Source organism: Mus musculus, chromosome 6 (assembly GCF_000001635.26).
Source record: "Mus musculus strain C57BL/6J chromosome 6, GRCm38.p6 C57BL/6J".
In the NCBI taxonomy this organism is placed as follows: domain Eukaryota; kingdom Metazoa; phylum Chordata; class Mammalia; order Rodentia; family Muridae; genus Mus; species Mus musculus.
In genome coordinates, this window is record NC_000072.6 from 55,603,063 (window position 1) to 55,615,190 (window position 12,128).

The following is a 12,128-nucleotide window of genomic DNA, read 5'->3' on the forward strand; positions in this document are numbered from 1 at the left end:
TCCCTTAAGTATTTGATAGAAATTTATCTAGACTGTTTTTATTGATCTGGATACCTTTTTGATGAGATAATTATCTGTCACAGATATGTATATATGACACACACATATATATACTCATAAAAATTTTCATTTCTTCTTGTGTCAGTTTTAGTATATTTTGTTTTACTAAAACATTTCTAGAATTTTTTTTATTTCATTAACAGCTTCAAATCTGTTGCCATTCAATTGCTCATAATATCTTCTAATTATAGAATTATCTAATTATATTCATAATACCTTCTGTATTAAAACCCATCTGATCTATAATGTCAGTTTTTTTCTTTATTTCTTGTTATGGTTATTTTTATCTCTTCTTTGGCTCTTGTTTTTGTAAAAGCAGAGTCACTAGGAACTTAACAATTTTATTAGATTTTTGCCTTTTTGATTTTTCTTATTGTTCCTCCTGATTCATTATTAGACTCCTATTGCTTTTATTTCCTCTTAACCCTGTTTTTCTAAATTTTATTGAGGTCATCAGTTGATTTATTTACTTCTAAGAATTTAAAACAAATTCCAGAATGTACATCTAAGGCACTGAATTTTTGTAATTGTGACTGTAGTTGCATTCTCTAAGATTTGATCTATTTGATACATTTGATTCATTACCATCCCAGTTTAAAATCCTTTTAACTTTCTTTTATGCATTTATATTTTTATCATGTTTCTCTTAAGTATCACATAGTAAGGTTTTATCTTAATTATTTAATACTAAAACATCTGTTTTAATTAGAAATTTTGATTTTATAAATATGTAATTATAAATACTAACAATGTAAAACTTTCAAATGATCTTTCTCTTCTGTTTTTTGTTCCTTGGTTTTGAAGTGATTGGTAATTTTTCTTCTTATTTTCCACTAGCTTGTTTGTGTGTTCATGTTTTGGTAATTTTCCTAGAGATGGCCATTCGTTATCTGTATTTGTTAATAATAAGTGAATTTTTATCATATCTAAGACAAAATAGGAACTTCAAAGGACACAGACCTAACATTCCCCTATCCCAAGCCTTTCTGATATCATTGTCCCATATTGCAAATCCTCTTATTATTGTGTAGTGCTGTCTTGACTTAGCCACAGCACACACATAGTCATGCCATTGCTCTTTGTCTCCCTGTGTTTTTCCCTGACTGGTAGTGTAGTCTCTTTAGTTAATGAATTTTTATTACTATTTACTTTATCTTGAAATTCTGGGGGCAATCTCTTCTGGAAGTTTAGAAGGTTGTTTTTTTATTCTATTTTATTTGGACTCAATTAAAAAAAAAGCTTTTCCTAAGTGAAGAATTCTAGTTGGGTAATTATCTTTATTAAATATTGTCTTCTATCACTCATGTTTCTTTTCAAAAGTCACATATCAATCTTTTAATGTTTTTCTTTTTGCAGGTGCTATGTTCATTTTGAAAGACTGTTTTAATGATTTTTAATTTTGCTGAGATTAATCATATTAAAGACTTCATGTTTTTACTTAGAATGACTTCTATTTGACCTGGCTGGAGTTTATAGTGATTTAACACATTTTATACATCTTGGAAATGTTTCAACCATAATCTTTTTTGAACATTAAATATTTGTCTCCTTTTCTATGATTCTCATTATGTGTGTGTGTGTGTGTGCTTGTGTGTAAGACAGTTCTGTTTTTAATATGTTCTATAACTGAGTACTGCGCACAGCTTAGTACCCTTGAATAATGAAATGCAACATGAAATGAAAGCAAGAGACTCATATTTGGATTCCTTGTTCTCCTCGCCACTTGTGGAGCCTGCTGAGGCGGCCCCTGCTCCCGAGTCTCAGCCCTCAATACTTCTTTCCCCTGTTTCTTTCTCATTTGCAAAATTGCAACTGAGTAGAGTCACCTGTTCTCTCCCCTCCTTTTACATCAGTCTTCATTGGTACCTCCTGTTGTCTTTAACTATTTTTTTTTTCTAAATTCAGTTATTTTAGTTCTTAATAGCACATAAGGTCTCACAGAAACCGAACCCAGTTGCCAACAATGGATTGCATTTTACTATTTTCCTATGTGGCATAATGTATCATTGTATAAATATTCTAAAATTTATGCATACTTATGAGTACTTACTTAGGTTGTTTTCATTATTTTTTTTTTTACTACAAAACAAAGAGCATAGAGTAACTTTATATGTATATTATTCCCCATCTGCAAATACTTAAAATCTTGAAATTACCAGAATCATACTGATTGATCATATAGGATGTATGGAGCTGAAGATTTGGCTCAGTTGATTGAGCGCCTAGCATTCAGGGGGCCCTGAGTTCAGGGGCCCCAGAACCACATAAACAGAATGTGACTACTTATCACAACACTCTGGAGGTGGAAAGCATGAGAATCCAAAGTTAAGGTCATCTCCGTACACAGCAAAGCTGAGGTCAGCCTTTTATAGAGGAGACTCTTTATAAAAAAGCAGCAATTAAAAACCAAAGAGAATATGCACTTGCATTTGGATGCATATTGCCATATTGTCTTCCTTGAAATGTTTACCAGTTTACGTTCCAAATATTGCACATGAACATGCCTATGCCCACAGCCTGACAACACAGTGTATTCTTTTACTTTTGGTATTTGTCAATTTGGTTGTTAAAGTTTGCCTCTTATTATAGTTTCAATTAGTGTTACTGTTTTTGTGTGAGAGATTGAACACCTTTCTCATGATCCAAGTTCCAAGTTAGCACACTGCTCTAGGGATTTGTCATAGACAATCAACATTTTCCAGGGCATGCTTCAGTGAATCTACTCGAAATTTTCTGCAAAAGAAGAGCTGCATCTTATAGCTCATTATTATGACATTTCTTTAAAAACCTGTAAGAAAAGGAGCACATTTTGAAGAATTTACTGTGGTTAAAAATTACAGCCATACATAGCATAGTATTTAATATGTTAGCTAGTCATTATAGTGGCTAATCCCCGGTGCACTCACAACGCTGTATAATTATTATTCAGGTCTTTTTCATCGTCTTGACACTGTGCCTACCAACAGTCTGCCCTCTGTCCTCTCCACACTTGGTATCCTCTGTTCACCTGGTTGCTGTATCATCTTTTGTTCTAGATTCTCCTCGGTGGAATTATATCTGTCCTTCCTTGAATGGATTATGTTAGTAAGTATATTCGCACGGGGCATCCTTATTATAGTTATCTATTAAAAACCCAGACATTTTCATGGATGATAGAATTCTCATATCTATTTACATTTTCTTTGACTTCCCACTTGTGTGTCAAATCTGTGAGGTTGTTATCAATGTTTTCTTTTTAGTGTTCCACAGTTTCAGCCTTTGATATGTTTTAAAAGAATGTCTAAATTCTCAAAGTGCTGTGAACAGGGATTTCATGATGCCAAAGGTCTCCTCTGCGGAAGTGATTCCTTTCTTCCAGCTTTATATGGGTTCTGGGGGATCAAACTCAGGTCTCTAGACTTGGGCAGTAAACATGTTTACCCACAGAGCCACTTTGTGAGCCCCAAGGTTCTCTTCAGATGTTGTGAATGTACTGCAGTTCTACATTTTGCGTGTAGATATATCCAGATTTTCTGGTCTCATCCAGTGGTAAAAGGGCCTTTTAGCTATTAATTATCTTCCTACTTCTGGGGAAAATCAATTGACATGTATGAGAGTTCACTTCTGGCTTCTATATTCCATTGGGTTGGTGCACACGTGTCAATCACTATAGCTTTGTAGTAAGTTTAGAAGTCAAGACATGCTTCTCCTCCAACTTTACTGTTCTCTCCTCAGCTTGTGTTCAATACTCAGGAGCCTTCCCAATTCCATATGAATAAGAGGATAAGGTTTTTGACTTTTGGGAAGAAATTGTTGTTCTGATAGGGATTTGGGGTAATCACCAAATCAGAAGATGCTTCAAGTGTTACTGGCATCCTGCCACTGTTAAATCTCTTATTGATGGCACAAGCTGTTACACGTATTCAGATATTTAAATTCTTTCTGCAGCACGAAGTTTCTTTTAGGGACAGGATATTCATTCGCCATTTCTGTCTCTTCCTAAGTGTTTCACTTCTCCAGTGACTTACTTCAGATCGAAATTGCTGTCTTAATTTCTTATACAGATTGTTTGTTGCTATTGTATGAAAACACAACTGTCTTGTGTATTGATCCCGTGCTCTGGAACTTTGCTGAATTTGTTAGCTCTAATAATTGTTTTCTTGATTTTGTGAATTTTTATATACAAAAGCATGTAGCCATTGAATAGGCACAGAATTTCCTCTTCCTTTCCTCACTGGCTCCCTTTATTTCCTTTCCTTCCCCTCTAGATCTTACTGGAGTTTCTGGTGCAGCACTGAAGAGCATAGCTGAATCAGCATCCCTTTCTGAGTTCTCTGGGTGGGGGAAGGGGAGCCGGGCTGGGGAGGACCTACAGTCTTTAGCTACTGAACATTGGCCATTTAACTTTGTGTAACCCAGGGTCTTCCAAATGCATTTGCTTATGGCTAAGCTACTCCTCACATTGGGGAACACATGTATTGATAGATTAGTACCTAGAATTAGTCTAAGATATCTGACCATTAGATCAAATTTCTGGTGTTCAGAATAATATACGCAACCTTTGACGCTTATCTGGTGACTTCACTTTTTAAGGTATTTTAATTTTATCTGACACCTAGCAGCTGTGCATATGTAAGGGTGTATTCTGACCCCTCAGTACATGCCTACAAATTTCAGTGATCATATCAGGCTAATTGGTAGACAGTCTCCACCTCAGTCCTTATATCTCTGCACAGGTATTATTCAAAATTCTGCCTGCTAGTTGCTTTGAAATATACACCTAATACTGTTAGTCATGCTTATTCCATATACAATACAATGTTAGAAGTTACTTCTCTTACTCTACTGTACCCTTGTGCCTCATGACTGTCTTTTTTTTCCAGGTTTCTCTAGCATCATCTTATTGCTTTTGTAACCAGTGTGGCCGTTTCCACTTCTGTTATCACCTTCGTAGCTTTGACATAGAAATGAGAACTTGTCTCTTTCTGCCTGGCTTATTTCACTTAACCCAATGCCCTTTAGGTTTGTCTATGTCCCTGCAAACCTAAGAATTTAATTTCTGTTCATGGATGAATAATATCCCATTGTTTATGTATACCACATTTTTTCAATGGATGCCTAAGTTGGTTCTGTATTTCTGTTCCACTATTTTTAAGGAAGCCATTTTATCTGATTCATCAGTTTCACCTATCTTTTAGCCAAATTCACAAGTTTAAAAAGAAGGAACTATAATCAAGCAAGCAAGCAAGCAAGCAAGCAAGCAAGCAAGCAAGCAGAAGTGACAACAGGCTAAAACCATGGAGTGGGTTGTAGCTGGTTCTGAGGGGTGGGCTGTCCTGGGTCTTGCTCTGGTCCTCTTGGTGTGCTTGCATGTCACAGAAGGAGAGCTTCAGAGTTTGTCTTTAATAACATGGTGTGAAACTTTGGGTATTTTCTTCTCCGATCACGTTTCCTTCCTCCGTCAGAACCCATCAGTTTTCATAGCACGCCTCTTCTCTGTGTATAACATTATCCCTCTAACTGTTGCGATCAGGACACTGCAAAGTCCCCCATGAGCACATTACTCCCAGAGAGTGAAAGGATAAGTAAGGACAGTGGTGGAAATGTTGACTTGCAAACTGGTGACAGGAGGACAGGCAGGTGGAAGACCTCACAGTGACCAAGCACAGTGACAGTGCTGTCAGAACGGGCTCAGCAGATCCCTCCAGCCTTGGGTGCACAGCCGCGTGATTGTATTTCTGTGGGGTTGACTCATAGAGCTCTTGTCAAATACGATCCTAACACTGATTTGTGTTAACAGGTCTCAGTTTTATCTGGTTTCTGTATGTACTCCATTTATTTGGGAAGTCAGACTCATAGAAAGTGTTACTTTTCTTTCCCCACTTGACATCTTTTTCCTCTCTTGCTTCCCACGGGAACACCTGAAGTTCCTCCGTCTCCTCCAGTGTTGTTGCTTTGTTTGGTCTTTCTGCCTGGGGTGGTTTGAGCCTTGATGACTTAGGGACATGTTCATCAGTCTTTCTTAGTGAGCCCCCAACACTTACCACCTATTACTCTGTCTCTCTTCTTCTGTAGATGTTTCCTGCATGCCTGCTAAGCAAGGAGATGGGTAAGCTATTTCAGAAGGAAGGGGGATTTGCTGACTCACTGATGTGGTCTGTGCAGACTTATCTTGATTGAACACACCCAAAGTCCCTAAAGCACTCCTTCTGTCACTTGGCTAGACATACTTGAACCAAACACCGTGATCAAGGGGTAGAAATTCATCTGGTGCCAGCCTGAGCCACTTTTGCCCATTCTGATGCCTAAGCAAAGCTCTTATTAGTGGGGTGAGTTGGTTCTTCACAAATCATCAGAGAAGAGGTACTAGAACGAATGAAAGAATGGCAGAAAGGCAACGCCTCAGTTTCAGGAAACTGATACAAGAAAGATTTAATTCAATCCTGAGTTAGGAGCACTGTGCCTGTGTTTTGTTGGCATCTGGTGATGCTTGCTGAGACTGGCATAGGAAACCTGTTTGTGGCACAGGAGCTGACACAGGAACCAAATGAGGGACTAACCTCTATGCCACAGGCAATGCTGAGACTGGGGACAAATTAAATCCCTAACTAGCCCTCTGCTTCTATCTGCCCCCTCTTCCTGACAGAACTTACCTCCTTCCAGTATATTTTAGGACTTCATTGTCTGTTCCTCTCTCAACCTCTCAGAATGTAAATTAATTCATATTTCTAGATCCCAGAACTCTGCCTGGAAGAGAATAGCACCAGGAAATTATTTGTTTGATAAAGCGTTCAGGAGTTGAACACAGATGTTTTGTTTAATTTTTCTGTGTGTTCTGGGTTGATGATTGTTATTCTATCTGATATTTCCCTCATTTCTTTGCAATGTTTTAGTGGGGTTTTCTTTTCTTTCCATGTTCTCATACTAGGAGTTGAATCCAGAACTTCACACCTACTGAGCAAGCACCCAGTGGATGAGCTACAAACCTTGTTCTATTTTTCTCTTTCATACTAATTTCTATGATCTTCAAAATAATAGATATTCACATATAACACCCTTAAAGTACCTTGGACAGCACCAGCACACACACAAGTCATGCATGGTAGCTTTATAGTAATTTTCACTATAAATTTTGCAGACACATAATGATCCTCTGTGATCAGAGTTCCATGTATTCTTTTTCCATTCTCAGCTGTCATTAATTCAAAGATTTCTGAACTTGCTGCTTCGGTTTTTTTGTACTACAAAAAGCACAAAGGAAGATGGGAGCCAAATTTGGTTTCCTTATAAACTAGACACTTAAATTGAGAAATTTTTTATAGTGGGCTGGATAGTTGTGGCTTTTTGTAGGGACTCAACCATGTTAGTAACCCAGAAGAGTCTTCCCGTTCTAATTATTTTCCATTCCATAGATGAGCAGTTCGAGCTGGGGCTTCCTCTCCTCTCAGCTCTATTCTGTCTCTGGTATATGGAATGCTTTGTCCTCACTGCTCCGTTCTCCTTACAAAAGTTTGGCATGCTGCCAATCCTCCCATAAGAAAAACATATTATGATCTTGCCCTGTTTTTCTCTTTTGTTCCAAGTCTATTAGAATTAACTGAATTTAAGTGAGTGACTTTACATACATCATGCAAGAACCAATTCATCTGAAGTCTTGCTTACTTTATAATCCCAATTTTACACTTCTGTCTAACTTACTCACTGTGCCAGTAATTTGGTTGTGAGTTTAAAGTTGTTTCAGAAATAAAAAGTTATAAAATGAGCCAACTAAATTTTCATTTGTGATGTCTAATTTAATGTGATGGTCACTGGGATATTCACTTGTGTTGGAATGGAGATCCAAGCCAAGGGGACCTTCTACATCCTTGAGTTTATAGTGGTGTTTGTGGAATGGTTTTAGCGTGGACTGAAGGCTCCTGAATCACAGTATTCCATAGATAATGATGGCTGCAGGCTACTCAGGATGATCTTAGCCTTTCCAAGTGAAGAAACTTCTTTTTGGCTCAGAAGATGTTGTACCCATCAGGGCAGACTATGCCGAGTATAAGTAACAAGCAACGTGTTAATGTCAGTCACTCACAACTACCAATTTCATTTCTGGATCGGGCTGCTACACAGCCATCTTGAATTAATGGACTTGACGTTACTATACTCACCTATAGTCACTGGTAGCTAGGCTGATGGCAGTGGTTTGAATAAGAATGGCCTCTATAGTTGAGTACTTAGTTACCAGGGCATAGCACTACTTGAGAAGGATTAGGAGGTGTGGCCAGTACTGAAGGAAGTGTGCCCCTGAGGGTGGGCTTTGAAGTTTTAAAAGTCCATCCTAGACTCATTCTATTTCTTTCTGTCTACAGATCAGGTTGTAGAATCCTCAACTACCTCTTGAATACCAGGTCTCTGTGTGTGTGTGTGCTGCCATGCTCCCTGCTATGGTAATAATGGACTAACCTTGGAAACTGTGAGTAGGCCCCAATTAAATGCCTTCTTTTACAGGAGTTGCCTTTGCCATGGTGTCTCTGTACAGCAATAGAACAGTGACTAAACAGAAGTTGGCACCAGAGAGTGGGGTATTGCTTTCTTGGACCTGACCATGTTGCTTGTTGGAAGAATATGGAAGACTTTGAGCTAGAGAAGTAATGGAACACTTTAAGTGAGGATTAATTGTCCATACTAGTAGGAACATGAAAGACTGTTGTAGAGAGCAATATAAATATGACCGTCCAGCTTAAGAGGTTTCAGAGGGGAAGAATATTTTTTAGTAAGTGACCTAGAGATAATTTTTTTTTAATTTGGGCAAAGAATGTGATTGCTCTTTGTCTTTGTTCTAAAAAATCAGCCTGAGACTAAATTGAAAAGTTTTAGATTAATGACCTTGGCAGAGGAGATTTAAAGATAGGCTATTGTTGATTCTGCCTTGTGGTTATCAGTGGTCATCCTCATGCAAATTTATAATGAAAAGGAGGAAGCTGGACAAAGAGAAATAAAAAATATATGGCTTGAGGAGGAAAGGAGCATCAGAAAATGTAACCAAGTAAAGACCAGCGCTCAAGGAGATAAAAAAGATTAAAAACAACAACAACAACAACAACAACAACAACAACAACCACCACTGCCTGATGCCAAATGGAATAAAGGGAGTAGTGACCTCAGACCTCAGGGAATTAAAGAAAAGAAAAAGCTTAGGCAGTTGAGGAAACCATTATCAACAGGAAGCCGGTGCAAAGGTAACTGAACAGGGTGGCCAATCCAGTACCACCAAGCAGCAGACGGTGGCAGCTTTAGCCACATATTTCTGGCTTTAGAGTCAAAGATACAAAATATGAGTAATGGAATCTCCCTCTCAGGCTAAGGAAAGACACACGACTGAGAACTGAGGTCAGGCATGAGTCAGGGTGAGCCTGCATGGACGCCCAGAGAGGCCATTATGTGAAGCTCTGAAGGAAAAGCCTGGACTGTTTTGCCTGATGTTGCAGATGCCAGAGTTGTGGGATACCTGTCGAGCAAAGCTTCAGTCAGATCGGTGTGGAACCAGTCCAAATGAGAGAAGTGGGTTTAAGTCAAGAAAGCTATGAGAAAATAACCCCTTCCCTACATCTTTCCAATGATCTAAATCACAATCAGGTGAAAGCAGGGTGAAACAGACAGGTGTAGCTACATAGAAGCCAGGAGCAGACACTTCCCTCAAGACTTCAGACAAACTCTGTGGACCAGTGGGGTACTCAGGAATAAGCAGGGCTCAGTAAAAACGACAACAAGCAACTTAGAAAAGAACGTAGACACTTTAAAAACAGAACAGAACGGAACGGAACGGAACGGAACGGAACGGAACAGAACAGAACAGAACAGAACAACAACACTCAGTGAAAGAATTTAATGACTGCACTAAAGTTAATAAAAGCTAACTGGAATGAAGTAGAAAACAAAGACTGGTGGAAAAAAGGAACCAACCCCCTTTGGAAGCTGAAAACAACAGCAAAGCCAGTGTATGGCAGAGTTTAAGTTTGAGAAAGAGGAGAGGGAATGACAGCAATGGTAAAAGGCCCTGGTGGGTGCTGAGGTGAGCGAGCACAGGATGCTTAGAATCTCAAAGCACAGAGATATGTATGGCCCTTGAAGGATGCCGTTCCTGAGTTCTTCATCTTCTCCTGGCCACACGAAAGGATGTAAAACTCTACACTCTTTTCAGAATGATGTGTAACAGAATATAAAACCTGACGGTGACTGTTTAAAAATGAAAACTACAAAATGACTGTCATTAAGAAAGAGCATCAATTTAAACAGTTGTCAGTGAAATATTTCCAAACTGAACAGGACTGTCCATCAAAATCATCCTACAGCACAGCGAGGCAGGCTTCACCACAGAATCCACAGATGAATGCTAAGTATCTATTAACTCAATCCGTCAGCATCTAAGACGGGAACCAGAATGGAAGCGTCACACTGGAGGTGTCACAGTGGCAGAGGAAGATGGTTAGCGTCGATCTCTGATTGAAATATCTCCCCACAATATTCGACGAAATGGGAGATTTTTTTTCCCCTCACCTGAGGAGCCACACAGACTCAGAAGCAACAAGCACACGGAGCCATTCTTATGGAAATAAAGATAAGAACATGCTTTGTTACCACTAGTGAGCACTTTCTTGAAATCTTGATAATGCAATGAAGATGAACTTGATATAAGATGATATCAAGAGCAAGTGGAACAGCCATGATTTCTAAGTGACATAGCCTTTCTGTGAGGCACTAATAAGACCATCTTGGCACTAATAAGACCATCTTGAATGAGTATATTCATTTATTGTGATAGTTTGAGTAAGAATGACCCTCATAGGTTCATATATCTGAATGGTTAGTTATCAGGGAGTGGCACTACCTGAGAAGGATTAGGAGGTGTGGCCTTGTTGGAGTAGGTATGGCCTTATTAGAGGAAGTGTGTGACTGGGTATGGGTATAGGGTTTTCAGAAGCTCATACAGGCCCACTGCTCTTTTTTGTCCAAATGTAGAACTCTTAGTTACTTCTCCAGAACCATGCCCTTCTTCATGACACCATGCTCCACACTGATAGCAATGGACTAAACCACTGAAACTATAAGCAAGACCCAATTAAATGCTTTCTTTTCTAAGAGTTGCAGTGGCCACGGTGTCCCTTCACAGAACACTGATCAAAACTCACATCATGCGTAATCTTATTTGAAAATTTAATCAACATATATATGCTACATCCACTCCAGTAGTGACAAGTGCGACAGGCCCCCTGAAAACCTGGGCGTTGTCCCGAGGCGAAAAGTTCACGGAAACTTAGTCTCCTTGGAATCATGGCATCCTGTATAAAGAATGCTCCAATGTCCGTGCTTTAATTGGTAAATGGATCTGTGCACTTTCCCTTAATATTGCTTTATTACAAGTGCTCCTAAGGATTGATTTTTTGACATAGCTAAGTTAGATTCTAGGCAGTCCTTGATCCGACATTGGGCATGGATAGCTAAGTTATTGCCCTACACAGGAATTTACCATTATCTAGGAAGAAGGAAGTTTGTGATCTAAGAAGGAACCAGAGGAGATACTTGGAACTATAGATAGCTGAGTTACACCCATATACAAGTATTTACAATGGCCTTGGGGGAAGGTGGACTATACAATAGACTAGAATAGGAACTATGGTGAGGGCACGAAGCCCTTGCCCCTGGCTTCTAAGATTAAGTGGACCTTAGGTGGAGCTGTTTTTGATCCCAGTTGTTAACATTGAATTTTATCCCCGTTGGTTCCTGCCAGTCCTTCTGTGTTTGCATTCCTCTGTTTTGTGTAAGAATCCAGTAACCTCCTTGTACCTTGTCAGTGTGTCACCTAACTTCCCTATTTTCTTCTGTATAAAAAGTTTGTTGCTCAATTTGACAAATTACATTCAGATCCACATTCCCTTGTGTCCAGTCTGTTTGTCACCCCAATTCCCGCCGACTCTATGTCCATCTGCCAGAACCCCTGATTCCCACAGATTGAGGGGGGTCGATTAGGCTCGGTCCATGGCATACACACACACACACACACACACACATACACACACACACACACACACACACACACACAC

The 12,128-nt window shown here is 39.1% G+C and overlaps 1 long non-coding RNA gene across 3 annotated transcripts in view; it reads left to right on the plus strand.

Annotated features, from left to right (window-relative positions):
* Positions 1–12,128, plus strand: part of Gm34441 — a 114,743-nt gene that overhangs the window by 66,020 nt on the left and 36,595 nt on the right. For 2 of the 3 annotated variants that reach the window (XR_869122.1, XR_001785262.1), the window contains exon 4: positions 8,397–8,500. This is a non-coding gene — a long non-coding RNA (predicted gene, 34441). Of the gene's footprint in view, positions 1–6,114; positions 6,149–8,396; positions 8,501–12,128 lie in introns of all 3 variants that reach the window. The other variant, XR_377705.2, reaches the window with a different exon arrangement.